Source organism: Fukomys damarensis, unplaced genomic scaffold, assembly GCF_012274545.1.
Source record: "Fukomys damarensis isolate Sample0158 unplaced genomic scaffold, DMR_v1.0_HiC HiC_scaffold_15, whole genome shotgun sequence".
Classification (NCBI taxonomy): Eukaryota; Metazoa; Chordata; class Mammalia; order Rodentia; family Bathyergidae; genus Fukomys; species Fukomys damarensis.
In genome coordinates this window covers 10,981,310-11,008,796 of record NW_022900927.1, presented here as the reverse complement: position 1 = coordinate 11,008,796, position 27,487 = coordinate 10,981,310, and the positions used below count along the sequence as shown (strand labels likewise).

Here is a 27,487-nt window from a genome sequence, read left to right as displayed (position 1 = left end):
CATCTGTGGGCAGCTGCAGGCTGAGTGACAACAAAGAGTAAGGACCAAGCTTTCTCAGGCATATGTGCTATTGCTAACTTAGCTACTTCTGTCTGTTATGCCTGTGCATTATGCAAGGGCTTGCGTCACTGGATCCACTTTTCATGTTATGTGTTCAGTCCTGTCCACAGCGCTGTAGAGATCACAATAGAACTCATGGACCAGGTAGTATCTGAGTAGGAGAGAAGTAGACAGTGAAGAGGAGAAGAGCAAAATTTTGAGCAGGTGGGCAGGTAATTCAAGCGTAAATTACATTATCAGCATTTGGCAGATTTAGACTTACATTGAAATAATAGTCTTCTTTATCTTGTTGCCATTTTGAGTTTGGGCCCTCAGAGAATATGCCGCATAGACTCATGATCTTGCTGTGAATATCTCTGCCCAGAGCTGTTCCAGTATCTCTGCCCACAGTGTTGAGTGGTGACACTTGAGTTCCCAGTTTATTTGGCAGAGGAAAGAGACAGGTCAATGATGTCATGCAAGTTTCATAATGTGTGCCAGTCAGCTGGCAGCCCCATTGACCGTGCAGTACAAGTCAGTGTGATCAGAAAGGAGTTTAGCGAGACCACCAATCCAGATGAAACGTATAGCCACAGCCACGGCAGACAGTCACATGAGGAAAAGTCTAATATTTCTCTTCCCTCTTCCTCTCAGATACCATAAGGTCTCAGCACAGGAGAAAAAAATCTGAGGCAGATCATTTCTGATGAGAGGTAACTGAGCAGGGGAGAGTTCTGAAAGCCAGATAAGGGTGGCTCTGTCCTTTTCATGGTATAAGAGCCAGCCAGGCTTTAAGTGTCATTCTGATACTTGATATTCATTAATACATTTTTAAAAAATCAAGTAATATAAAGGCCAGAGAATTGCATAGGTTGTGTGTAGATTGCACCCAGTTTCCCGGCCAGTCCACTTTTTTTGGAAGCAACAGATCAACAGGCATTTTCTACATCCTGTGTTAATCTACTTGTAATTTTCTGCATCTGTTAGTTTGAAGCACGGCAGTTAATGAGATTAAGGCTAAGGGATGTGTAATATTTCATCCTACTGTTAAAAACAATTATGTGAAAAATTTGAAACTTCCAAGATATTGAAACAAACAATGTTTCTCAAGTGTATAGAAAGGATAAAAAGGGAGTAAAGTATGAGAGAGAAAAGAGGCAGGTAAAACTACAAAAATCACAAAGAAGACCTGCTGATTTAAAATTTGTTTTCAATGACATGTTAGGTGTCATGCTCTGGCATTCACTAACCTATGAGATTCAGACTGATCATCTGGTATCTTTTTTTTTTCCTCCTCATTGAGTTTATTGGTACGATCTAGGTATATAATACAGTTACATTCATTATTGGGATCCTGTACCTTTACATGACAGGTCTTGGTTCTCATTTTTTCCCCTTGTCCCTGCCCCCCCTTCACCCCCTCCTCTCCTCCCCACTTACAAACACTTCATTTCCATTTTTTTCATTTTCTCCTATTTTTTTTCCTTTCCCTTATTACCTTTCCCCTACCCTTCCCACTTTCCCTACACCTTTAGCCCTTTTCTTCCTATTTCACATTGTCAATTATCTCATTAGGGTCTTATGTACTGTTATAGTATTATTTTTATATCTTTCAAAATGTTGTTAGCAAATGTCTTATTTTTAAGTGAGCAAATTCATTCCTGGAAATTTAACTTAGAGCAGCGGACCTGTGGGATATATTTGTATAGCCAGGCTTTCTCAGTAATTTTAAATGCTGGGAAATAATCTACTAATAATTATGGACTTCTCAGCAACTGTGTAAGGGTTTGTTGACCCTACCCAGAGTGAATTGCTTGTTTCCTTTGTTTCCCTTGACCTGTATTCTCCAGGACCTTTCTAGCTTGTTGTTCTTTTCTGGTTCTTTGCTGGCTTCACCGTACAGTATTTGCCTGAAGGCCTCTCATTTTTCACCTTGTGCTCCCTGCTTGAGCCACCTCATCCATATCGTGGTGTCTAACATGGTGATCTCGTGTGACACCTCTATACACTTGAACTTCCATCTCTGAGTTTTAGACCTAGTTTTCAGTTGTCTGCAAGACATCATGTTTTAGAAGTCTCAAGGGCACTTTAAACTTCATACATCCAGAATTATACTCTCTCTCACCCCCGGTGTGTTTTTAATCCCAGTATTCTTGCCTCTATTACTGAATAGCTCCAGCACTATCAAGCTGGAGGTCCCAGAAATCTAGGAATTATCATGAAATCTCCTTCTGCCTTACCCTTTTATATCTAATTAGTCACAAAATCCCCTCCTCTTTTTTTCTCCCTCCTCTTTATTTTCAAAGCTATCCCCATGATTCCATGGATTATTGCAGTAGTCTCCTAGACCTCTAGCCACTGGCATTCGATGTAATCCCACTCTACATTTTTCCTTCTACTACATGCAGAAAGAGCTAATGCAAATCTAATGTTACGTGAAACCCTTTGTGGCATCTTATTTTGCATAGGGTTCAGGCTTCAGAATTGAAAGATTACTGCCAACACTTTGGATTTCAAAAATCTTGGAATCTAAAAGGTTTCACTTGATACATTGAAGAAGAAAATATTGCACTTAAGTATATTCTTGATTTTAAAGATTTTATATTGATGTAGTCAGTGTAAACAACATTACTAAATCTAGGGTAACCTTAGGACATTCCATTTCTGCTTGAACTTTCTGAAGAAAATCATAGAAACAAATCAAAATCAATTTCCAATTGATGTTTATATTTGACGTTACAATAAGCCTCTAAGTCATTTTTTTTTCATTTTTAAAGAAAAGAATCAGGAAGCACAACTATATTTAGTTGGGGAGGATATTTGATTTTTCCATTTCTACTTGTTGTTTATGAATGATTTTGTCTCAAACGAAAAATGAGATGAAAATTGAAGAATTTATTCATTTTGTAACAGAAAATAAAACCCTTTGACTTTTTTTTTTATTTCCAGCACACTCCACACTTCCTTTGGAATGTGTTTTGTGCAGGTTTTATTGAATGCGGCTGGGTAGGGTCTGCACTCACCCATTTAACACTGTGGTGACAGGTAAGAGAGATACTTGTTCTCATCAGGTGAAGCCCTGCACAGGTCCATGAGGCACAGCACCAGTTGTTAGACGAGGTTTTCTGCCAGTTTTGTTCTCTGGCCTTTCAGTCACGAGAGGAGCACTCACCCATTAGAATTTAGTGGCTTTATTCCAGTCATTTTTATTACTCAAGAAAAAGAATATCTCGCTGTTACTGTTGATGTGTCCCTTTGTATGGAAAAGGGCATCCTTGTGAATATTTTGATCATTCATTTACTTCTAGCAGCATCAGCTCTTTGACATTTCCTGATCCAGGTTTAAAGACTCAATTTTGTACTATTTTGAACTTGGAAAATTTTTCTCCTCTCTCAGAAACATGGCTACTTTAGACACAATTCTCTGATTAATGCTTTCTGTGACAGTCAAGCTGGACTGTCAGCTTGATTGGCTTGGGGCCTGCACAGGGAACTGGAAGGGCACACTTGTGGGTGTGTCTGTGTGGTCTGTGGATGTGTGGCCTTGGTTCCTTACTCTCTGGTGTTGTTCTCAGGTTCACCATGAAGTGAGAAGCTCAATTCTGTGCCCTTCTACCATTGCATATCTGCCTCAGAGCTAGCCAACCATGGAATGAATACTCTGAAACCATGAGCGAAATTAAACCTCCCTCCTTTTCTTGTGGGTGTTTGGTATTGTGTCCTAGCAACAAGAAACCAACTAACACAGTTCCTCAAATATAGAGAAAAGCTATATAAAAGATTTCTAGACTGTTTGACAAGAGACTCTTAAGGGGAAAATAACTTGAACCATGCCTGTAACTCCGGTTCTGACACATTAAACACATCTGGTAGGTGGAAGCTAAACTTCATGGAATGATGTAGCACTATTGAAAGTAATTACCATAAGCAAAAAAGGTAGGTTTGATGCAAAAAGCTGTGTGGAGTGAGATAACGAGCTTGAATTCAGAAGTAAAACCACTTTGGCACAGCTGGGAGACAATCTGTCCATGTTTATGAACTGACAATGATACTCTACTAACTTTTTAGAACTTTGGAATCTAAATATGCCATAGAGGGAGTCCCTCTTACTGCTGTGGGATGGAGGGAGCATTTCATTTTCACTCACTTTTAGGTAGCAGGAGATGGTATCTCTGTAGCACTGAGTCTGGAGATTTCAATGATAGTGACTCGGCTTGATTGACAATACTTAGCTTGACTTGGAGTAGTGTTTCTGCAAGATGACAGGGCCAGAAAGTTAAGATCCTCAGCTGAGGTAGAAATAAAATATGTGCGTCCCCAGTTCTGTCTCTATGATAGATGGTGATTTGACCCTTAGGATCCCTCTTAAGAACTACTAAGATCCATTGCTGGAGAATCTTGACTTAGCAATGACAGCAAGCTCTAATCAAGAAAATTTCATGGATGCACATTAGATACTTAGTGGACCCTCTCAAAACTTGGGGATGCACATGATAGTTTGAAAAAAATCTAGTGTACAACTCAACAGTTAGAAAATGAACAATCCAATGAAAAAAGTAGGACAAAAATCTGAACAGACATCTCACCGAAGAACATATAGTTGTAAAATAACCTTATGAAAAGATACTCTATATCATTTGATATTAAGAAATTGAAAATTAAATCAATGAGATTCCACTATTTGATCAAAATAAAGAATATCCTAAACTCTCAAATGTCAAATACAAGTGAGACTGTTGAATAACAGTATTCTTATTAAGCTCTGTGAAATGAATTGAAATGATTACACACAAGATACCTATATACTGATATTTGTAGAAGTTTTATTCATAATTTCCAAAACTTGGAAACAATCAAGGTGTCTTTCAGCAAGTAAATGGATAAATAAATGGTAGTACATCGGACTATAGAATATTATCTAATGTTGAAAAGAAATGATCATTCAAGCCATAAGGAGAAATGTTAAGTATATCTTGCTGAGAGAGGCCAATCCTAGACCCCCTCTTATGGACTACATTCTCTATGATTCTGATCATGTGCCATTCTAGAGAAGGCAAAACTATGGAGACAGTAAAAAGATTAGAGTTTGCCATGAAATTAGGGTAGAAGTTGGGATGAATAGATGGAGAATAGAATATTTTGTGGGCAATGACACTATTTCTATCTGAATGATAGATACACATCATATCACCTTTTTCTAACCTTATAGAATTTACAACACCAAGAGTGGGATTTAATGACATTTCAAGGTATGTTTTATCATTGAAATGAATGTATCACTGTGGTGGAGGATGTTATTAACCTTTGCAGAGGCTGTGCAAATATATCTCATGCATGTTGGTAAGGGACATGTGAGAACTCTGCACTTTATCACTATGGCTATGAACCTAAACTGTTCTAAAAAACATAACTTATTTTTTAAAAATGGACACAATTTCCAAAATCTGTGTGTGTGGGGGGGTGGGATTTGCGGTTTGCAAGACTTAAGTATTCATATTAATCACTGTATCTGTAATGATCATACACAGTCAAGGGAAGCCTGAATCTTCTGATTACATTGGCTCTACATTGGCTCCTACCTGAGACTGTCACCTTTAGAAGGCAGTGGTCTAATTAATCACTTCTTTGAACTACATAGACATACTGGTATAAAAATATTATTTTATCTTACTGTAAGAAAATACACTTTTGGGAAAAGTCCAATAGGAGTATAGTTGAAGGTTTCAAGGGAAATTCTCAAAAGTAGAAAAATCTCACTCCCTAAATCCTAATGTCCAAAGTTTACAGTGAATCCCAAAACTAAGCAAGCTGGACTCTCAAAGCTGAGAAGCTCTGATATAAACTTTGGAAAGTTCAGTTCCTGGGTCACTTGTTGAGATGGTCTCAGCATTTATGGTGATTTTATCTTCATGTTGTAGGGGAGACTTTCAAGGCCTAATTGCCTTGGTTCTGTGGAACTAAGATTGGGGCTGTATTCATTAGATTAATTCATGAAGTATTTGCTTTGCCTGAGTTTTCTCTGAACAGGAGTGACTTTGGAGAAGTAAGTGAACTACATTGTCATCTTTTGAACTGATCTTAATTCATTTTAAAAGTTTTGACATTTTAATTTTAATTTTATTAGTACATGAAGTTTACATTCAAGGAAGTAGGTGAATGTACATAGCACAGCTTAATTCTGTTTAACTCTCCTTCTCTTTCCCACCTACCTTTCTCCGTTTGTCTTTAAATTCCTTTGATCCATTTTCATTCTTACTGTTATATTTAAAAACATTGCTAGATTTCCCTTGCCTTAAGATGGCTGCTATATAAAATAGCAGCCTCCTCCTTCTCATAATGCTCTATGCGTTATGATGGCTTCCACATGGAATAGCAACCTCCTTCCTATAATGCTATGTTAAAGCATGGCTTCTCCCACCAAAGGACAGTCTTTTTCCCAGTGTGCCCTTCTTCCCGCCAAAAAAAGGTAACCTGATACTTGCTACCTCCTAGCGACTAGTGATGTCACAAGCCCCTCCAGTGACGTCACAGGCTCCTCCAGTTCCTTAATACTACTTCACACTGAGCTCCACCCCAGCTCAGGCTAACCCCACCCCACTCCTATAAAGAAGCTCCCTGTTATGCCATGTTGCTTTCTTTCCTTTGTTTGGAGACAGCCTGGCAGATCCTCCCCACAGTAAAGGCTTGTTATGGTCCTGGTCTGGTGCTGGTTTTTGGCTCTTTTTACCTAACAGACACATTAAATATAAAATATTTCTCATGTTTATGAGATATGCTTACATTCATTGTGGATATTTGGTACCTGTGAACAATGCATTTTAAACCTTTTACTCTGCCGGCTCCGCCATCTCCTCTTGCCCGTGGTCTCTTGAACCGCTTCCTATTTGAAAAAGATCTGCTTCCTTGTTCACTTATATCCATCCTTTACTTGGCTCTTTGTACTTTGCCTTAGTCAAAGGAGAGATGCTGATCTTAATTCTTACCTCTGATTTGCAAATAGTGCTTCCTTTGTTCTTCATGCAAGGTTGACATTGGGCAGGCTTTGGAAAAAGGTTCATGAAATAGTTAAAATGGGAAATCAGGAAGTGCAAAAATTTTTCTCCGAAATTGACGAGGATTTCTGAGGAAGGATACAGCAAATGACTAGCAAATATTGCAGCCAAAAGATGAGATTTAGACTATAAGAAGTAAAGGGAAGAAGATTAATGAATGTGGGCAAACTTGATTTGGAAGTTGTGATTTGCAACTCTGAGTGAATTTGTAAATACTTTTTCCACATACGTTATATATTGCTAAACAATTCCATTCACTTCAATTTTAAGAGCTATTTGAATATTTACCAGTAAGTGGTTTTCAAATACATTACGATGTGTTTATCAATTATCTGTTTTAAAATGAACATCCACTTTCCTCTTGAAATTTGGAAATTGCACTTCAGTCTGTTAAATATGTGTATTTCCAATGTAGGACACATTAAACTTATTTGGGAACTGCTTTGTGGACAGCAGGAAGCAACAATGTCATAATAAAACCCAATTCTGTACAAAAGGCACTAATTAATATAGTTTTTTCCCCTTAGCTACTGAATGATTCATCAACTATTTATTGAGCTTCAGAAAGAGGTTTATAAAAATGGAAAATAACAAAGCCCCCTGGGGGTTAGTAATTACCTACTGACACTCATGAACCCACTACCTTACATAATGCAAATTATTCCTACACAGTATATCTCCCCATGATCTGTGATCTGTGTGAATCCATACACTTGCAAACACCATTATCTTTTCTAAGCAATGCTCTGTTTTTATTCCACTATTATTTTTAAAAATAGAGCTGAAAGCAGGAAACCCCAATTCTGAATCTGTTTTTCCACAAAAACATTTATAAGCTTCTTTCAGTGGATGGTGTTTGTTTTTAATTATTACTGAATCTTTATTTCCTGTAGAAAATATCAAATAAATATTTCTTCAGGTTAAATTATTTTAATCCCCTATGTTTTGATTAAGTCTTTGGAAAAACACACAAGCTTATCAATATAATTTTGGTAGAAAATATATTTAATTTCATCACAGAGTCATGTAACATTTTCTTCCTAGAATATTTCTCCTACGTTATGCTTATCCTTTGGAAATCCATTCTCATGTACACATTTAATACTTCGTTTTACTCTTATCCTGAAGGTATTCTATTCTTTTTTTCTATATGTAAAGCATTGTGAGAAAGTTTCACCTTAGTATAATTCTTATCTGTTGTTCATTGAATAAGTATAAAAAAACCCCAGCACTTTGGAACTCAAAAATTTTTTCTAACATTTTAAGTGAACTTTCTATCACTTGACCAGAAAACACCTAGATATGTTGCTTCCAACTAGAATAACGTAATTTGTATAGGCACGTTAATCAACAATAATCAAAATAATCTATTTAGTCAGAAAAGCAAGTGAGCTGAATTTTGTGCCTACTTTCAAGTTTTCCCCAAGTCAGGTTTCTAAAAACAGTTTAAGACAATATCACTTTGTATATTTCAAGTCATTACATATCCAAATCACCTGAGGTTTTTTTGTTAAAAATGCAGATCCTGGACCAGCCCTTCACTGAATTACCTTTCTTTAGGTTTTGCAATGGTTCCTGTCCTGTGAAACATAATTATCACCTCACTCCTCAGCAGCACTTGCCACACTTGGTCAATAGGATTCTTTTTTAAAAATTCATTTAGTTTTAAATTGACATAAGTTGTACATATTTATGAGGTACCATATTATAGTTTGTATTTTAAACTTTTTTTAGTACATGTTTTCAGGACATAATGATTACATTCACCATAGGGGATTGGTACCTGTACATAACACATTTCAATTCCCCTCTTTTCCCTCCTCCTTCCATTCCCTTTTTATTTTTCTAGCATCAGATTCATTTACTTAACTTATACGACCTTATAAAGTTACTTATCATGTATATAGACTAATAGGCCAGAGAACATATAAAGCATATAAGACAGTTATGCTAAGTTGTTCTTCTAGATACATTGTGAGCATTAGATTATACCTATTTCTCATTTTCTTTTTTCTATTATCTGCCTTATATATATATATGAAACCATGTGATAGTTAAGCTTGTGTGTCTGAGTTACTTCATTTAACATTATGGTTTTAAGGTGTACCCATTTTCCTACAAATGACTCCAGTTTAGGCTTTTTATGGAAGAGTAATACTCCATTGTGTATAAATACTACATGTTTTTTATCCATTTATCTTTTGATGGACATAAAGGCTGTTTCTAAGATTAACCACAGAGGACCCTTCACTTAAGAACTCAGTTCATTCAAGAGGTCTGGTTGTAACTCAAGTTGGTCAACTGAAGGCTCTGGCTCCACTATCTAGCTTTCAAAGACTCTCTCCTGTATACAGGCAGATCTCAGTGTCCTTAGAGAGACATTGGCCCAGAATTTTTCAATTAACCCCACACAGGAAAGGAAGATGTGATGTTCCTTCCAGAACTCTTTAAGGGTTAAATCTGTGTTGGAGGAGACCATCTGGAAGCACAAACAGCTGGCATTTGGGTCAGCATATGTGGATTTTTTTTTTCCATTGATATCTGTTTCATTGCACTATTATCTGATAGTATTAATGGAATAATTTTTATTCTTTTGCAATTACTTAAACAGGCTTTATTGGCTAGGATGTGGTATATGCTGGAGAAAGTCTGTTGTGCTGTGAGAAGAATGTGTATTCTGTTGTTGTTGAAACTAAGTAACTATTAATTTATTTTTTCCATGAGTAACAGCTATGAGTTTGCCTTGAGTTTCAGAATACACTTGGACTTGAACTTTTGAAAAAAAGCTAAAACTGTTGAGACGTTGGAGAAGTGAGTATGACATTCCTAGTTGTTTGCAGGATAGCTGTGTTGTGTCAGACAGAATTATGAATAATTCATTGCCTTTATTTGAAATCAACTATAGTTTAGGAAATTGTGCATGTGTTAAGTTGACAAGTGGTTCATTGTGTGACTATTAATTCTGGTATGTTGAAATTATTCAGTTATGAAATGCTTATCATCTGTAGGTAGGTATTAAGTCCATTTGTTTGAAGGTTTGGTTCAACTCTGACATTTCTTTGTTGATTTTTTTTGTCTAGTGATCTGTCCATTTGTGAGAGTGGGGTATTGAGGTTCATCCTTGCTGTTTTATGGGTGTTTAACTGATTTTTCATGTCCATTAGTGTTTATTTTATGAAGTTCGGTGCACTGATATTTGGTGCATGTATGTTTATAATTATTAACTTTTCCTATTGAGTTGTTTCCTTAGCTAATATGTCCCTTATGATCAGTCTTAGTTTGAAATTCACTTTGTCTGAAATTAGGGTAGCAATTCCTTCTTTTTTCTGGGTTACTCTTGCATGGAATATTGTTTTCCATCCTTTGATTTTTCATCTGTGAATATCTTTTTTAATTAGATGTTTTTCTTACATGCTGCACATTGTTGGGTTTTCTTTCTTAATCCATTCTGCCAATCTGTGTATTTTGATTAGGGAATTGAGACTATTCACATTCATGTTCATACTGAGAACTATTGATTTATTCTTGTCATTGCATTACTTTACTGTTGCTGATTTGCTCATTTCCCCCTTTTTCTTATCTGCTAATCCTGCCAGGTGTATTCATTCTTTCTTATTTATTAACATTGCTGGTTTCATTGTCTCTAAGACATCCTTGAGAATTTTTTGTAATGCTGTTTGTTAGTCATGAATTTATTGAGGTGCTCTTTGTTGTGGAAATACCTTATTCCTCCATTAATTTTAAAGAAACGATTTTGCCAAATATATAACTTGGGGTTGAAAATTGTTATCTTTTAGGACTTGAAACACTTCACTATAACCTCTCCTGGCCTTTAAAGTTTGTGTCTTCTGTGACTCTCATGGCTTTGCATATGATTTCTTCCTTTTCTCTAACAGCTTTTAGGATTTTGTCGCTGTAATCGACTTCTGGAATTTTGAGTATAATGTGGTGGGGAGAGCTGCTTTTTTGGTCATGTCTATTTGAGGTTTTATGTGCCTCACTTATCTGTATGTTTATATCTTTCCCTATATTTAGGAAATTTTCTTCCAATATTTCTATGAACAGTTTGTTTTAATGCCATTTGTGTTGGCTTCTGATTTTTCACTTATTCCAATTATTCTTAGATTGATCTTCTTTGCCTCATCTAGCAGGTTTTGGATCAATTTTTCATTTCCTCTTGCTGTTTTTAAGGTGTCTATGAGTGGCTGGTCTTTGAAGGAATACTATCTACTAGTTCTAAAATTCTTTTCTCATATTACTACTGCCTATACTTTCAATCTGATTTTTAATCTGCTGAATTTCTGATTAAAACTTTTTTATGCATGCTAATTCTTTGGTTAAACTGGTCATTCATGCTTTGTATCATTTTGTTTAGCCCAACTAGCTTTAGAGTGGTGTCTTCTGAGAGCTGCCTGCATCTTTTTGTTTATTACTTCCATTATATATTTATATCTTCTCTAATCCCACAGAATAGGTCTTTGAGCTATTTTCTAACATCTTTTGTTATGCATTTTAGTAATTCAGGTGTGTGGCTTATGCTATTCTGCCCCTTGGTGCCCACTGGATTGGCTTCAGGGGATTTGGGGGTTTTGAAAAGCATTTTGTTGCCTTTTGTTCTCATGTTGTTATTGTTTTATTTGTTTGTTTTGTTTGTGCTAAAGTTTGTGGATGCTTATAGCCTAACAACTTTGTTGCTAGTGTAGAGATCTCTTTAGTTTCTTTTCAGTGATTCATTTTGGGTGTGCCTGACTATAGACCTTTGCCACAGCCCCAGGATTAAACCACTTTGTTTATTTTGGGAACAGAGGATGCAGTGTAGTTGGCCCAGCAACCAAATTCTCTGGGAATGGACTCTAGTACTGTTAATATCACAAAGGTAATCTGAGTGTTGGCTGATGGAGAAATAGTGACAGTTGTGGGACCCAGATAATATCAAGTTAAATGGTTGCAGAAGTATTGTTCAATGCAAATTGAGTATTAACATGCCATGAGAACCAGTTATGTACCACCCTTACTCCCAGAGAAAAGAATCAATTATGGTATAAATATTAAGGCAAGATGCACAGCTAATGTGTACTGAATGCAACAACTGCATCTCTGCTCATGACAAAAAAATTCAACAGTAATTTTACAGAGTTAACTATCAAAAGATAAGCAAAACTTTCTGGTTATATTATTAAAGATTTGGGGTTTAAGAATGGGAAGAATGTGAAAGGAAAGCTTTGAGACCCTATGATAGGAGGAGAGAGAAGTGGTACAAAGGATCTTACTGGGGAGTAGAAGGATGTCTATAGAATTGGGTAAAGGTAAGACAAAAAGAATGGTAAGAAATAGAAGATGAAAGAAAAAGAGGGAGGAAAATTATACAGAGGATACAAATAAGAAAGAAACAAGTATGATGAGAAAATTTACAAGGGAAAAGAGGAACAAAAGAGAAGAAAAAGAGATTAGAAGGAAGGCTGAAGGACAAAAGATCACCAAACCTCAGGAAACTGGTGAATAAGACAGGAGGGAGCAAAAGAGGAAAACAACAACAAGCAAACAAACAAACAAAAACAAAACAAAATCCAGAACAAAGCAAAGCAGAAAACTAAAAACAATATTCACATCCACTAAAACAAATAAATAATTAAAAAGTGAACCAAATGAACAAAAACCAGAACAAAACAAAAGAGAGAGCACAAAGGAAGAAAGAAAAAAAAGAATAAATTTCTCTGTGATTTTGAGAAATTTCTTTGTGTTCTTCTGGGGTCTGCAGTTTTTTGGCAGTGTTCAATTAAAGCCATGATTCTGTTTTTGCTGGTAGACAAAGGAAGCAGTCAGAGCCCAGATCTGTGCTAGGTAATAACTAGCAAGCTGGCAGTAAAATTGGGGTGGGATGCTGGTTTTCAAACTTTCAAATTCATGGAAATTCAGTCTGAACCTGGCCTGTGGGCATGGGGTGTAGCCTGAGTCATTTAGCTTGTAACACTCTGGCTGTCTCTTGTTGTCTGACCATGGATGTCTCCTGTGGTTGTCCCTCACTCAGTCACTGTGGAAGCTTAACATGGGAGGCCTGAGATGAAGCCAACTTGTGACTGATATGAATCCCACGTTCAGTTGGCCCCTCCCTAGAATGGTGTTTAACCAGGCATTCCCTCTTGGGGATATGACAGATACCTGTTCTGGAGTCACTCACCAACTGCTGTAGTGCAAAGCATCCACTGCTCCATTCCACTGGTTTGTTCCTCCCTTAAAGCCTCTGGAGTTCCCCAACTTTCACTGTGCCTCTGTAGATTTGATCTTTTTCATGAGCCACAAGCCAGGAGGAGCCAAGAAGAAAGTGCCGACTGCCCATTCCTTTTTCTGCACTGTGGTCTGTCTTCAGTTTCTCTGAAGGCTCCAATTTTCCCTGTCAGATCTTTCCTGGATAGTAGGGATTCACCTCCCTCTTTTTCTTCCCTAAATTGTTGTTTTCCAGTGTCTGGATTCCAAATCATGGAGAGGCTTATGTGTTGCTGCTTATCACTGCCAGGTTCTGTAGTATAATCTGATACATGTAAACAATGGGAAATGATCAAATCAGGGTGATTATCATTTTCATACCCTCAAATACTATTAAGTGTTGAGGACCCTCAAAATCTTTTGTAATCATTTTGCAATGTACAAGGAATTGATTTAGGCTATAGTTATCCTATGTAATACAGTGCCATTTAACACCAGAATGATTCCTGTTTCTGACTGTGTTTTGGCATTCATTACTTTCTCAATACCCCCATCCCTTCTCCATTTCAATCTCTAGTGATCTTTATTCTACTTTCTGCTTCTGTGTGATCTACTTTTTCAGTTTTTACAAATGAGTGAGAGCATGAAGTATTTGTCTTCTTGCATTTAGGTTATTTCGTTTGACACACTTTTTTCTCCAAGGCATTCTCTTCTACCTAAAGGTAATAGCTCAGTCTCTGAACTTAGATTTTTATCTTTTGATTACCTGGCATTATCAACAACTGTCCAGTATAATTTCCCCTTCATCTAGGATATGGCACAATAGCCCTCAGATTTCTTTATTATCTCAGTGATGTATGCGGACACTTTGCCCATTAGCTGAGTTGATTCATCAATGCATTCCATTCTTTCAGTGGAAATCTATTATGTTTATTTATTTGAGGAAACATAATATTTAGACGCTGTTCTTCAAGAAAGTTGCCCATATGAAAAGTTAAATAAGCACAAGTCATCATAATAAAAGGGATCTTGCAAGTAAAATCTATGAATTCATAGGAAAAATGCTTCTTTGTAAATTTCTTGGAGAAACTAAGGATTGAGTTTGACACTGATTGATGGGCTACATTTTAAACAAGGGAGCTATCCATCTAGTTTGTGTCTTATAACAAGGGGGGTCATAATGGCAAATTAAATCTCAGGTCTCATATTAGTCTAAGTGGGAGCTATATTTTAATTTATAACTTTTGAATGAGTAGGTAAGATTAGATCTAAGGAGTACATTAAACTTAAGAACTTAGATGTGTATGCTTTTAAGGGTGATTCATGTTTATAAGTAAAATTTATATAAGCGATAAATTTAGAAAAATAAATAAAAAGTCCTAAACAAATTGTGAAAGAAGCATGAAGGCCAAAATAAGTAGGAATCGTTGGGGATGCCATTAACAATTTAGCAAAAAGGAATAGAAATGTTGTGCTCACTTCAGCAGCACATAATAGGAATAGAAATTATTTTACCCACAAAAGAGACTAAAGTAGTACAAATTTGATTGATATATTATGTAGCTATCACAGCAAATATGGTAGGATGGCTCCATAGGGTTGTTTCTGAGTCTCTACTCTTATCACATTAATCATAAATAAAGTCTGTTTATGGAGAAGCTCATATTGCATTGTTTTATAATTGTGAGGGTCAATCTATTGTGTAGCAGCAGAAGGGAGAAAACTGAGTGAAAATACGAAAAGAGTAGAAAATTATGAAGCAGGGAGATTGATAGGGTTAAGAAATCACACTTTTTTGTAGAACAATATTCACATCAGCAAACATGCAATATTGCAACGGTGTTTATGCACAAAACTCTTAATGGCTTCAGTTGTATACACAGAAGGTAAGCTCTTCACTATCTCTAAGGCTTTGAGTGGATGCAGACATACTTGTAAATCAGGCCTAGGCTCACAGATTTTACAGTCTAGGGGGACAGTCTGCCCCACCAATGAGACCTTATGCCATAAAAGTAATTCTGTTAAATACTGTGGGAGTGTAGGGGAGGGAGATTGTGCCTTGGCATTAGTGTTATACTGACAGGAAATACGTGCCCCTTTGAGTACATATTCACATGGTTAAGCCTCCCTTTTCAAACTACAGTGATATTTTGTAACACAGACTTTGTCTTTTTTTGCAAAGTATTTATTTTTAAATAAATATCAATCATAAACCATTCCTTTAACCTCATGTTGACCTATAGGTATGTTTCCATGTTGCTTCTTTGCTAATGCGAAGTTCTTTTTCTCCACATTTTTCATTAGTACATATTTGCGGTACGTGATGATTCCATTCCTTGTGTGGAGTTGATACCTGTACTTAACACACCTCAAGTCTCTTTTCATCTCCTTTTCCTCCCCCACTCTGTCTCTTGGTCCCTCTCTCATTTACAAAAGATCTATCTCCCTATTTCCTATTATCTCTCTTTTATTTTGCTCCTTATTTATATTTTGGGTTGCTCACAGAAAAGAAACCATGCAAAGTTTGTGTGTCTGTTTTATTTCACTTAACGTTATAGTATCAAGGTGCACCAATTTTTCTCAAATGCCTCAGGTTTATCCTTCTTTAAGGCAAAGTAGTACTCTGTGGTGTGTAAAGACTATATAGTTTCTTTATTCACTCACCTGTTGGGCTTTCAAGATGTAGCCATTATGATTTGTGCTGTTATAATAACAACAAATGCTGGCGAGGGTTCAGGGAAAAAGGAACCGTGCTACACTATTGGTGGGAATGTAAGCCAGTACAACAGTTATGGAAATCAGTACAGAGATTCCTCAAAAACTAAAAACAGAAATTGTACTTGACACAGCTATTTCCTTTCTAAGTATTTTCCTGAAAGAGTTAAAAACATCTTATTACAGTGACATACGCCAAGTTTTTAAAGGGAAGAGTCTTAGTTTCTTTTTCCACATCTTTGTCTAAATCCTTCCCATTCCACAACTATGCGCACAAAGGCTGCCACACCATACTTCATTGATCTCAATATCAAATACAAGACAGAATTTTGAGTCCCTTTATTACCATACAAATCTTCTGCACTTCAATCTTGATTTCTTTTTTCTTAGAACTGTTTCTTTCCCAGGTAGCCTATGTTTGCATTCTGGCTGATCATTCCTTCTCAGTCTCCTCCCCAGTCTCTCTTCCTCCACCAGTCCCCTGTTTTCTTCTATTTAACAAATAACTTATGTTTCTTTAAAATATTCATATTTACTCTTTCAAAATGTGGAGAGTCTACCTGTCCAAGGACTAGATCTCCAAGCTCAAGTCCAATCCCTTTTGGATCCAACAAAGGACAGAGGACCAATTAATGACAATGAAATATGAGGAGAAATGATGAGTTACTTTGGGACCAAGAGCCATTTAAGAAATCTCTTTTGACTTTCCTTGTCTCTTTGGCCTGAAACAAAGTGGAACTACACAGTGAAAATAATGTGGAATCCATAATTATCATGTGTCAAACCATGATTGGTTTGTATGTGAAACAAAAATAACTTTCTATCTCAGTGGCAAGTATTTCTCTAATATATAAATTGTCTGGGATAGTCTGATTACAAAAGTCTGAAATATAAGGGGTTAGATCAGGCCACACAGTGGCAAAATAGTTGATAAAATTATTGTATATAATAAAGAAAGCATTCATGTAGCATTATGGTTTACATATAAAATGTCCTCCAAATGTCATATTTAGAGGTAGGGACTGGCCAGAGGGGTGGATCACTGGGAGCATGCCTTGGAAGGGTTAATTATTGTCCATGGACCCTCACTTCTCTCTGCTTCCAGGACACCATGCAGTGAACAGCTTTTCTCTGTCATCTTTTTCTGCCTTGGAGACAGCTGCTCATTCACTGAATCCCCGAAATTGTGAGCCAAGTTAAACCTCCTCTTTTAAATAGCGAATGGGTATTGTATGCAAGTAATGAGAAAATGATTAATACAAGACAATTTAAAAATTGTTCTGAGTAAAAGTATCTAATCATGACTTTTTTGTTTAAAAAAAATAGACATAGCCCCATTAAAATGTATTTTGAAAATCAAGGAATTCAGCTTGATGTTCAGGCTTCTCCCCACCCCCAGGTTTGCTGCTTTAGATGGCTTTAAAGTACTCACCTTTTAGTAGATTGGCATAAGGGAAAAGGAAATTGAGAGGGATATGGATAGGAAAAATCCTTGGGTATAGTTATTGCCATAATTAAACTCACTTAAAACAAATAAAGGTGAAGAGGGTGAAGGGAGGGCAGGGGTATGGGGAAAAAACAAGAACCAAGATATGTCATGTAAAGGTGCAAGATTCCAATGATAAATTAACTGTATGTTTGCTTTAAATGTACAAATAAACTTAATGGAAAAAATGTATATTTCATTGGGGAAAATTATATTATTGTCAAAATAATGAAATCCTATTATGGTAAAACTATCACTGTACTCTGATAAAGCCACAAATAGAAAGGATTGCTGAAACCATGCTGCCACTAAGAAGAGAATATATCCCCAAATCCATTTCAGATGTGAACACTGCAGACAAACAGCATGAAAATAATCTTTCTGAAATTGAGCCATGAGCCATAGGACAAAAGCCTGTGATAGTCTTCCCAAAGAATAGACCAGTATCTAATCGAATAACTTTTTTACTGCTGGGCTAAAAGTGCCCATATTGCCTGTCCAGCAAGTCATCACCATCATCGTCTTCATCATCATCATGGTCAGTGCTTTGGAGCAATGGATGCTGTGTGGCTCTGAACACACTCTTCTCTGAAAGGAAGTCTTTGTTGTATCATGTGAATGGTTTGAATGTGTTCCCCAGTAGTCCCTATATTGGAAGCTTAATTCCCAATGCTGCTATGTTGGGACTCAAGTCCTTCACCGTGTAGGAGGATAGGAGAACTGGAACCCTCAAGAATGGATAAATGCTGTTCTTAAAAAACTTCACTTTGTTTTTGCAGCACTGAGTTGATTTACACAGAAGTGAGAGAGGTCTCCTGGGAGTGGGTGCATCCTTCAGACAATGGGTTGTTGTAAGACCAAGTGCAGACTCCTCCATGTTACAAAAGAGCCAGAAAAGTCTTAAAATCTCAGACTCTCATCAGAGTTTGAGCACATACTGGTGCCTTGTTCTTTCACTTCCCAGCCTTCAGGACTATGAGATAAACCCACCTGTTCTTCACAAATTATCTTAATCTCAGGTATTTCGTCATTTATAGTGATGGGAATGGATGAAGGCCATGTCCTTGTATGTGCATCAATATGATCTATTGAGTTAGGAAATGCGATTGGGGTGGTAATTGTTCTCAAGCTCATTGGTTGCTGGGCAATTAGCAATAATATTTGAATTTGATGTAGAAGACAGTTTCATACAGAGATCTTGAAACTTCAGCTGGATGAAGCGACTGTATTAGACCATGTGGTATTTCCCTGGAAGATGAAAAAGGGTTGAAGATGATAGGTACAAATGTGAATGGAAATGGAGGCTTTGGTTAATCTTCAAAGTTTCATGCTTTATTTCTATAGCTCTAATAGTTTGTGTTCTAGAGAAAAATAACAAAAAATGTGATGTGTGTGTGTGTGTGTGTGTGTGTGTTTCCAATCTCTGTACACACTGTCTTAGTCACATTCCTGTCACGGAGACATAACACTTGACAGACAAAATTTAGAGGAGGGGGTGTATATATACTCACAGTTTCACAAATGTCAATTCATGATTGGTGGGCTCCAGGGCAGAAATGGCATGGCAGAAGGTCCAGGTGGAGGAAGGTTGCTCACTGCACAGCAGTTAGGAGTCAGAGGGAGAATGAAAGAATCAAAAAGGGAGAGACACCAATCCAGGTCACACCCTCAGTGACCCACCTCCAGTAAGCTCTGTCTGCAAACAGCAAGTCATCTGTAGTTACCCTGTGATCCAGTAACTTCCAAACACATGGGGCTTTGAGGTCATCTCAGAACTAAGTTACAACATATGCATTTATTTATTTATTTTCATTTATTTCAAGATAATTATTTATTTATTTTGGGTTTTTTTTTGCGGGGACAGGGTCTCACTATGTAGTTGAAACTGACCTGGAACTCACTATGTAGCCCAGGCTGGTCTCGAACTCACAGTGATCCTCCTGTCTCAGCCTCCCAAGTGCTGGGATTATAGGTGTGTGCCACCATGCCCGGCCCATAATATATTTATTATAAGGGATTGGCTCATGAAGTCATGGAGGATGGATACTCCAAATCAACAATGTGGGCAAGTAGACTTGAGGCACAGAATAGGCATTGATGCAGTCCCAGTCAGAAGGCTGACAGGTAGACACCCAAGAGAGGAGATGACGCACAGGGAGCCCAAAGGTAATTTGCTGGAGAATTCTTTGCTCCAGGATAGTGGCATTTTTGTTCTGTTCAGACTTTCAACTGATTGGAGGAGGAGCAACTATCTTATGGAGAGAAAACTAGTTTACCCAAAGGTTATCCATTTAAATATTAATCTTACCTAAATCTCTTCAAGTTGACACATAAAATTCAGCATTGTAATAGCATGGCATCATTGCTGGGACATCTAAAACCTTCCTCTATTGTTGCACTTTCCAGGGGAGAGACTATCTGCAGATATGTCTGCTTGCACTTGGAAGGAAAATCTAGATCCGTGGTCACATGATAGGAGAGGAGAGGCAGAAGTCATTTCTACACATCCCTTTTCCTAAGCTGATAGAGTATGCTGTGTTCGGCTATTTATTAGCTGCCTGTGATGGAACACAAAGCTGATTTAAGTGCTAGAGATAATGATAAACCCAATTCTTGCCTTCAAAGAGCTTACTTCAAAGAAGTTATATTAAAAATAATAAATAAGAAATATGACAGTGAGAGTACTTTTAGAGATGGATAAAGACTGTAAAAAACAAAACAAAATGAGTTGGCTCAAGTGTAATGAGCAAGAAGATGTCATGAGAGGGTTTGAGAAACTTTTGAAGCATTTCTCATTTCAAGTATTTGAAATCCCTAATATTGAGTTGTGAATGACATATTCAATTTAAAATAGTATTGTACTTTTCTTCTTGTTTCACAGTTATACATTTTCTCATCTACATTTCAGTTTCTCACACCAGAGAAATGACTCAGTATTTATGCACGTGTGTCCTATTTATTCCACTTAAGAGTATGTATCCAAAGTGCACCCACTTATCTATAAATGTTTCTAGTTTCTTATTCTTCATGGCTGAGTAGTACTCTGTTTTAGAAAAAAATCCCCCACATTTTCTTTATCCAGTCACCACCTGATGGCCATTTAAGGGGAAGGGGAATTGAGGTGGAGGGAGAGAGGAAAGAAAAATATATGAGAAAAGAAGGAATAAGCAGAAACAATTTTTTTAAATAGGGAGGGGTGGAGGGGTGAAAGGGAAGGAAAGGGAATGGGGAAAAAAGAAGAATCAAGATATATCATGTACAGGTACAGGTTCCCAATGATGAATGTGATTGTAATGTATAACCTAAAATGTACCAATACACTTAATTAAAAAATAAAAAAAAATTTCTACACTTAACTGAAACTGGAAGAACAAAGCATTTCTCCTTTTTTCTCAAATATTGTTATCCAGCCTCTTCAGTACCCCATTCCTCACTCAAGGGACTTGAGAAAGATTATGGCACTTTACTATGACTTTATCTTTATTAGGACAATAGCTGTAGATGGGGAGAAGACACTGGAATGGCCAGAGAGAGATCTAACCCTGTTTAACTTGATCACAGTGTTGAGGTGCATAGCCCCTCAGAACACCCAGATCATAAGAAACTTCCAGAACGTTCACAAGGAGCATTCTTACAAGTCATAGATTACAAAATAAGAATTTGGCAGAAGCACAAAACTCCCCAGGACATGACCAAAAGCCTCAGAAATCTAGGAAAGGAACCAATAACAAGATGGGCAAATGCAGTGTCGGCTAATCTTAATTGGAGTGATTCTCTGTGATGTCTGAATGATATAAAACATCTCTTTGTTTTTTAACACAAAACAAAATGTTAAAGGATGAAGTTCCTTGCCTGAAATTGGAAGCACCACTGGTGAGTTGGTGGTTATTTGGTGTACACCTTGAGTCCGAGAAAACAAGGAAAATGACGAAAGGAAATCAAGTCGTTAGATAGAAGAGTCAGAAGCCATTCTGCCCAATTCCCTTAGACACATTGCCTCTATTTTTGTTTCTATGCTGTTTCTTTTTTAAATTTTTATGCTTTAACCGTACATGTTTACAGTCACAATGACCACATTTTCCATGGGGAACGGGTACATGTACCTAATACATCTTAATTCATTTTCATCCACTTCCTCTCTCCTCTCCCCCTCATCTTATGGTCCACTTCCCATTTGTAAAACTATATTCCTCAATTTCCTACTCTCTATCTTTTATTTTGCTCTTTATTTATATTTGTTTTCTCACATAAGAGAAACCATGCAATGTTTAACTTTGTGTGTATTTTATTTCAATTAACATTATGACTGCAAGGTGGATCTATTTTCTTGAAAATGACTCAAGTTTATACTTCTTTATGTCAGAGTAGTACTTCACTGTGTACAAACACCACATTTTCTTTATCCTTTCATCTGTTAGGCCACTTCCAAGATTTCACGATCATGCATTGTGCTGCTCTCTTTTTTAGCGTGGCCCAGCCTTCCCTGATGCCAGGGCTGGTAGAGATTGCCAGTGTTTACTGTGATCTTGTCCCCTTGTCCTTCCTGGACATATACCTACATTACATTTGCCAGTGTACTTGCATTCGAATCTTGTCTTGAAATCTTGGCTATTGGAATGGTGGCAGGGTGGTAAGTTGTGTCTAAGCTTGGGCACAAGTGATTTCCTCTTTCTTCTTACTCCTTCATAGCTAGAATAGAAAGTTGAAGAGAGACTGTCCAGGAGAGGGTTTGGACTCAGTGGGAGGTTCTGTTGAGCCTTGTTTTCTCTTCTTTTCATGGTAGCTGTCCTCGTTTCTGACCTGATGTAAGAGCCAGTGTTGACTCTTTCTATGCCTCCCACATACAATCTGTTATTTCCAACTCCCTCTCTATTTTCCTTCTAATCAAAATGTATTCCCTTCTTACTGTTTGCCTCCAATTTGGCTCGTGCGATGTTCTGGGGTAGAGGTGGGGTGCTCTTTCTCTGAGATTTGGCATGTCCCATGTCATGGTCACTGCTGTAGCCTTTAGTTTTAGCTATGTGCCATATTGCATTGTCTTCATTACAAGGGTTGAAGGAGATTTAAAAGATTTGATTTTAAGCTAATTGAGGACAGGGATTACATGTCTTTGTAGCCCTGTGCTTTCTTAATTAAATAAAAGATAAAAAATTGAAGATGTGACTTGACAGGCTTAATGAAATTAAAGCAAGCACTGGATCTGCCTCCAACATACTGATTAAAAAATATTTAAATTGAATCATTGAAGAAAGGCTAATACATTTTTATCCTATTATGAGCACATTACTGAATTGTACTTATATTTCTCAAGGTCAAAGCCACCCACTTTGTGCAAAGGTCTTGATGTCAGCAATTCTCATTAAGGCCAGATGGGTTGCATCAGAGCACTTATCTACTGCCTGTTGTATTAAGCAGGAGGTGGCTGCTTGTGACATATTTTAGGTTCTGTAGCTATTTTTCAGGGCATCCATATACACAAGATTTATTTTAAACCCTTTAACACATTTCCCTCATATGGATGTTACTGTTATACTCCCTTGTGAGAACATGTGTTGGTTATGTTCGAATTAGACTTTAAAGTAACAAATTGACTTCCTTTGCAATGCTTTGGAAAAATTTTTAACCCTCAAAAATAAGTTCCTAGTTAGGTGAATAAAAATCAAGATCTGATTATGTGTTACAGAATAGGTGAAAATAGAGCAGGGAAGTTTTTCTTGCAAGCTTCTCCCTCTGGAGACCAATCCTTGCTGAGGTCATCAGGAGCCCACTCTCCTACTTACCTGCCACCATGTGATGGCTGCACACATGGGAAGTAGAGAGAGGTGGATGATGGACCAATAATCCTGGATGAAGAGTGTGGAAGCAAATGCCCAACACTGGCTGTTTGCGCAGAAGGAGATAAACACTGGGGCTGCTGCATGAGAGGGTAAAGAATTTGCTTCTTCAAAACCAGTTTCTTTTTTCACACCTCCAAGGTATCACTGAATCAAATTTCCTCTTTATTCTTACTTTTCCTTTTGTAAACTGCGTTCTCTCTGATTTATTCCAAATATGCTTCATATATATTTTAAGTCACCAGCTTATGAATGTTCTCCTAGAATGACTTACTTGTTCATAAGTTGAGGACTTTATATAATACTCTCATGTATAGTATTATTTTATCCTTATCACAGCAACATAAAGTAGGTGGGACCCATTTGGTCTCATTGTTTTATCCCTCAGGAAGCTAAAATATATAGGTGTATTTTGAATGTCCTATAACTAGTAAATCTCAAATGTGTGTCTTTTGTTTCTAGATTGATTCATAAGGAACTAGGGATGATCAAAAGATGCAGTGACTACTTCAATTTAAAAATTATTACAGTAGAAAACATATTGCCACAAATCCCCCTCAAAATACTCCCCCTGACTTCCATTACTCATGGCAACGTGTCTTTTACTGTGAGAAATTATTTTAAAATTTAAACTCATTATATTTTTTACCATCCTTTGGATGTTGCCTGCTAACTTACAAATCTCTTCATGATCTGGCTTTTTTTCCTTCTCCAGTCTTACAGTTTATCACTTTTTCATTTTGCAATCTGTTATTCAGTCATATCCAGTACCTTTCAGATCCTGAATTTTGCTGGTCTTTCTTGCTTCTGAGCACATTTACTCAGGCATCTATTTCTGCTTTTAATATGATACCCACAATGTTGCTCGATTAACTCTAGTCAACCTTCACATTTTCTCCTCTGGGTCCTCACTTTCGAGGGCCCTTTTCTGGCTGTTCTCTCCTCCCTTCCAAGCTACCTGTCCTTTGTGGTCCCTCATGCCTTGCTTGCCCTCCATCTTTGTATTTGCCATGGGTAACATATTATAATCATATCCCCCATCCACTTGTATGTTATATCAAAATAGTAGACAACATTCTTATTCATAGCATCTCTCAGATGAGGGGACCAACGTTAATTCTTTTCCTGACCAACTGAAAGGATGGGTGAAAATATATTCCTTATTGAACCTTCCTTTTCTTTCAATCAATTTACAAGTCTCCTTTACTACTTCTAAAAAATGTTGTAGAAGGGGCTGCGGATTTAGCTCAGTCATTCCAGTACTTGCCTCGCAAGCGCAAGATCCTGAGTTCAATTCCCAGTACTAAAAAAAAAAAAAAAAAAAAAAAAAAGTTTTAGAAAAATAACAATAACAGTTCATTTAAGGACATGTTCTGTGTTTGCAAATATAAAGTCTCTCTAGTTACTTTGGAGAGTAATGTGAAGATGATGTCATTTTCAGTGAGAAGAAAGAATAAACCCAAGCTCCCACTTTACTCCTTTTCTGGTTCCACTTTTTTATAACCACCTACTTTAAAGCCCTGGATTGTAGTCAGTTCTATCTTCAACCCATCCATCAAGATTTGTGGAAATGTTTTGCGAACCACTTGATATCCATAGAGTGCTAACTCATAGGTCAAAATAACAATATAAATGCAAATTTATAGGGTTTCCTATTATGCAAAAGAGGTTATTTGAATTCTTGGCCTGAACATATTGCAGTCATAGACCTTGCTAAAATCAATCCCCCTGAGATTTTTCCATCCTTAATGTGTTCTTGCCGTTCTTTGTTTGTGTTTTCAGTCCTGACATGCAACTTTGAGAACTTGGGCCCCCTCGGATAAGAGTTGTTTGAACCAAAGAAATGAAAGCTTCTTAAAGGTTATCTACCTTGAACCATGTCCAGGTTTCACACGGATGAGCTATGTAAAACCTTGCCATATGTTCGCCTATAAGTTGGTGCATCTGAGTAGAGTAAGATATTTATAAAATGATCTATGTATATTCATTGATCGGTGAGATTAGTTTTCTGGGTATTCATATAGCTCAATGTCTGACATTGTATAATTTTCCTAAACAAGTGAAATGTGGTTAAAACAAACCTATTAGGCCTTGTGCATGGAATCTTATGGTGTGGTGTGTGAAGAGTCTGGGGAGCAGTTGGCCACCAGCTGGAGCCTCATTTTGTTTTATTGGAGTGGAATTGAGACTTTAACAAGCTTAATTATCACAAGACTTCACCTGCATCACAGAATTATTACCCCCACCCTTTGCCCCAAACCCTTTTTAAAAACACATTGCTGGGTGTGCTTTGGGATCTGTTTTCATTATTTCCACCCAGACTATATGTAATTTGAAAGCTTTATAGTGATACCCTTGATTTAATTACAGTGGCACAGAAGTGTAAATGAAATCTAGCTTCTTTTCCATAGGTAAGATCAGGAATAGGGGTGAGGGAACTTGTAGATAATGGTAATGTGTTCACATTCACAGGAGCTTATCTATACATTGAATTTAAGTGGTACATCTGGGTAATCTTTTGTTTGAATTAATTGACGAGGGAATCATGTGTTTACATCATTAGTCCTCGTATACTGAGGGATTACTTTATATCACCCTGTGATCCTGATCCTAACGTAGCTGGTGTAGTTCCCGCATGAAACTGACAGTAAATATCATTGACATCTTGCTTCACTGGAAGTCTGTATGAATTTACAACAAAGATTATCGATGACACATTTAAACCTTATGTTATAAATTCTGTATTTTCTTTTATCATGATCTTCTGAATGGTGATTAACTCCTGCTACTTCCTTCATTCTATGTCTTTGGTGCATGAATAAATGTGTCCCACCTCATTAAAATGAGGGCTTGAGGGAGAGTTTAGAGAGAGAGTTAAAATTACTTTTTTAACGTGAAGAGAAAGAAGTGTTGAGAATCTCTGGTTGGTGACAATAGCAATAACACAATGGAAAAACCGGTAAAAAGTAAATCCCTTGTTGCTTTTTGTGCTAAAAGATTTCTAGAACCTGGACAGATTGGAAAGGCACAAGGCTATAAGAATAAATTAGATGTTAGCAAGGCATAAACAGCTTGACCCTTTTGAGCTCAGGCTTATAGCTTTCTTGTCATCGATAAGATAATTATGTTTCTATTTGCCTGTGACACTTGGGATTAGAGCTATTTGTAAATCTTGGTAAATGAACTGGGGACAGTTGGCTTAGCCCAACAACAATATTGCGATAGATGGGGTTTTCTGAACTGAAAATAGTGGACAAAAGAATCACCCATGGAATTTGCTATCCACCATGTTCTGAGAAGTTTAGCTAATGCATGATGTTCCATAAGAAAGAGGAAAACGTAATTGTTTTGGACAGTCTCATGAGGGAATGAGGAGCAGTATTAAAAGAAAATAAAGGTTATTTTATAATATTATGTGTATTAAATGACTTTTGCTCTATTGTTTTAAATACAGTAGTACCTCAGTTTACGAACTTAATTTGTTTTACTATTTTGGGGAAGGCAGCTGTCTTTGTGTTTGTGTGGGGCAGATGGATGTGGTCCTGTTTTTCACCCAAAGCAGTGTTCGTTATTGGAAGCAAAATTTTGCCAAATGCTTTTTCTTGAGGACTGAATTGTTTGCAAACAGAAGTGTTCAAGGTATTGCTGTATTTTAGTGGTTAAATTCAATTGCTCCCAGGCTCTCAGACTGAAATTCAGTCTTAAAGTTACATTTTGTAGATTTCTCTGACTTTTCCCCTTTCATCTCTAACATGTCTGCTAACAGTACATTCCTCTCTTATGGCACTTCTCAAATTGCATTGTAATTATTTGTTTACGTGTCTGTCTCCCTCACCAGACTGTGAGCTCTTCAAGGACAGAGACAGCATCCCATTTCATTCAGCTGGAAAGTTGGAAGGCCCACAGCTTGGCAATGTTTGGCATGTAATCAGCACGCAACAAAAGTTGACAGAAGAAAAGGGGCCGAGAGTAATGAACGAGTAGAAATTATTGTCATCTCATATCATAGTATGCAAGAAAAAAGGCATATCCATCTTATTACTCCTTCCATGTCATGTGGCCTTTTCTGGAAAACTAAGTCTGAACAGTATTCTCAACTCTTACTGTAAAATTCCACAACACTGATAACGACCCCATAATTAAAGTGTAAGCACTGC

General features: G+C 37.1%; 2 long non-coding RNA genes across 2 annotated transcripts in view; one reads left to right on the top strand and one right to left on the bottom strand.

The window, feature by feature from the left end:
• Nucleotides 1-6,516, bottom strand: part of LOC104873979 — a 33,739-nt gene extending 27,223 nt beyond the window's left edge. Inside the window, exons 1-2 of the long non-coding RNA XR_783618.1 lie at nucleotides 6,249-6,516; nucleotides 4,187-4,291 (exon numbers count right to left, since the gene is read on the bottom strand). This is a non-coding gene — a long non-coding RNA (uncharacterized LOC104873979). The remainder of the gene's footprint in view (nucleotides 1-4,186; nucleotides 4,292-6,248) is intronic.
• LOC104873980 lies at nucleotides 1-27,487 on the top strand. Its single transcript, XR_783619.1, has 3 exons — nucleotides 1-272; nucleotides 17,116-17,196; nucleotides 27,169-27,487. It is a non-coding gene; the product is annotated as an uncharacterized LOC104873980 (long non-coding RNA).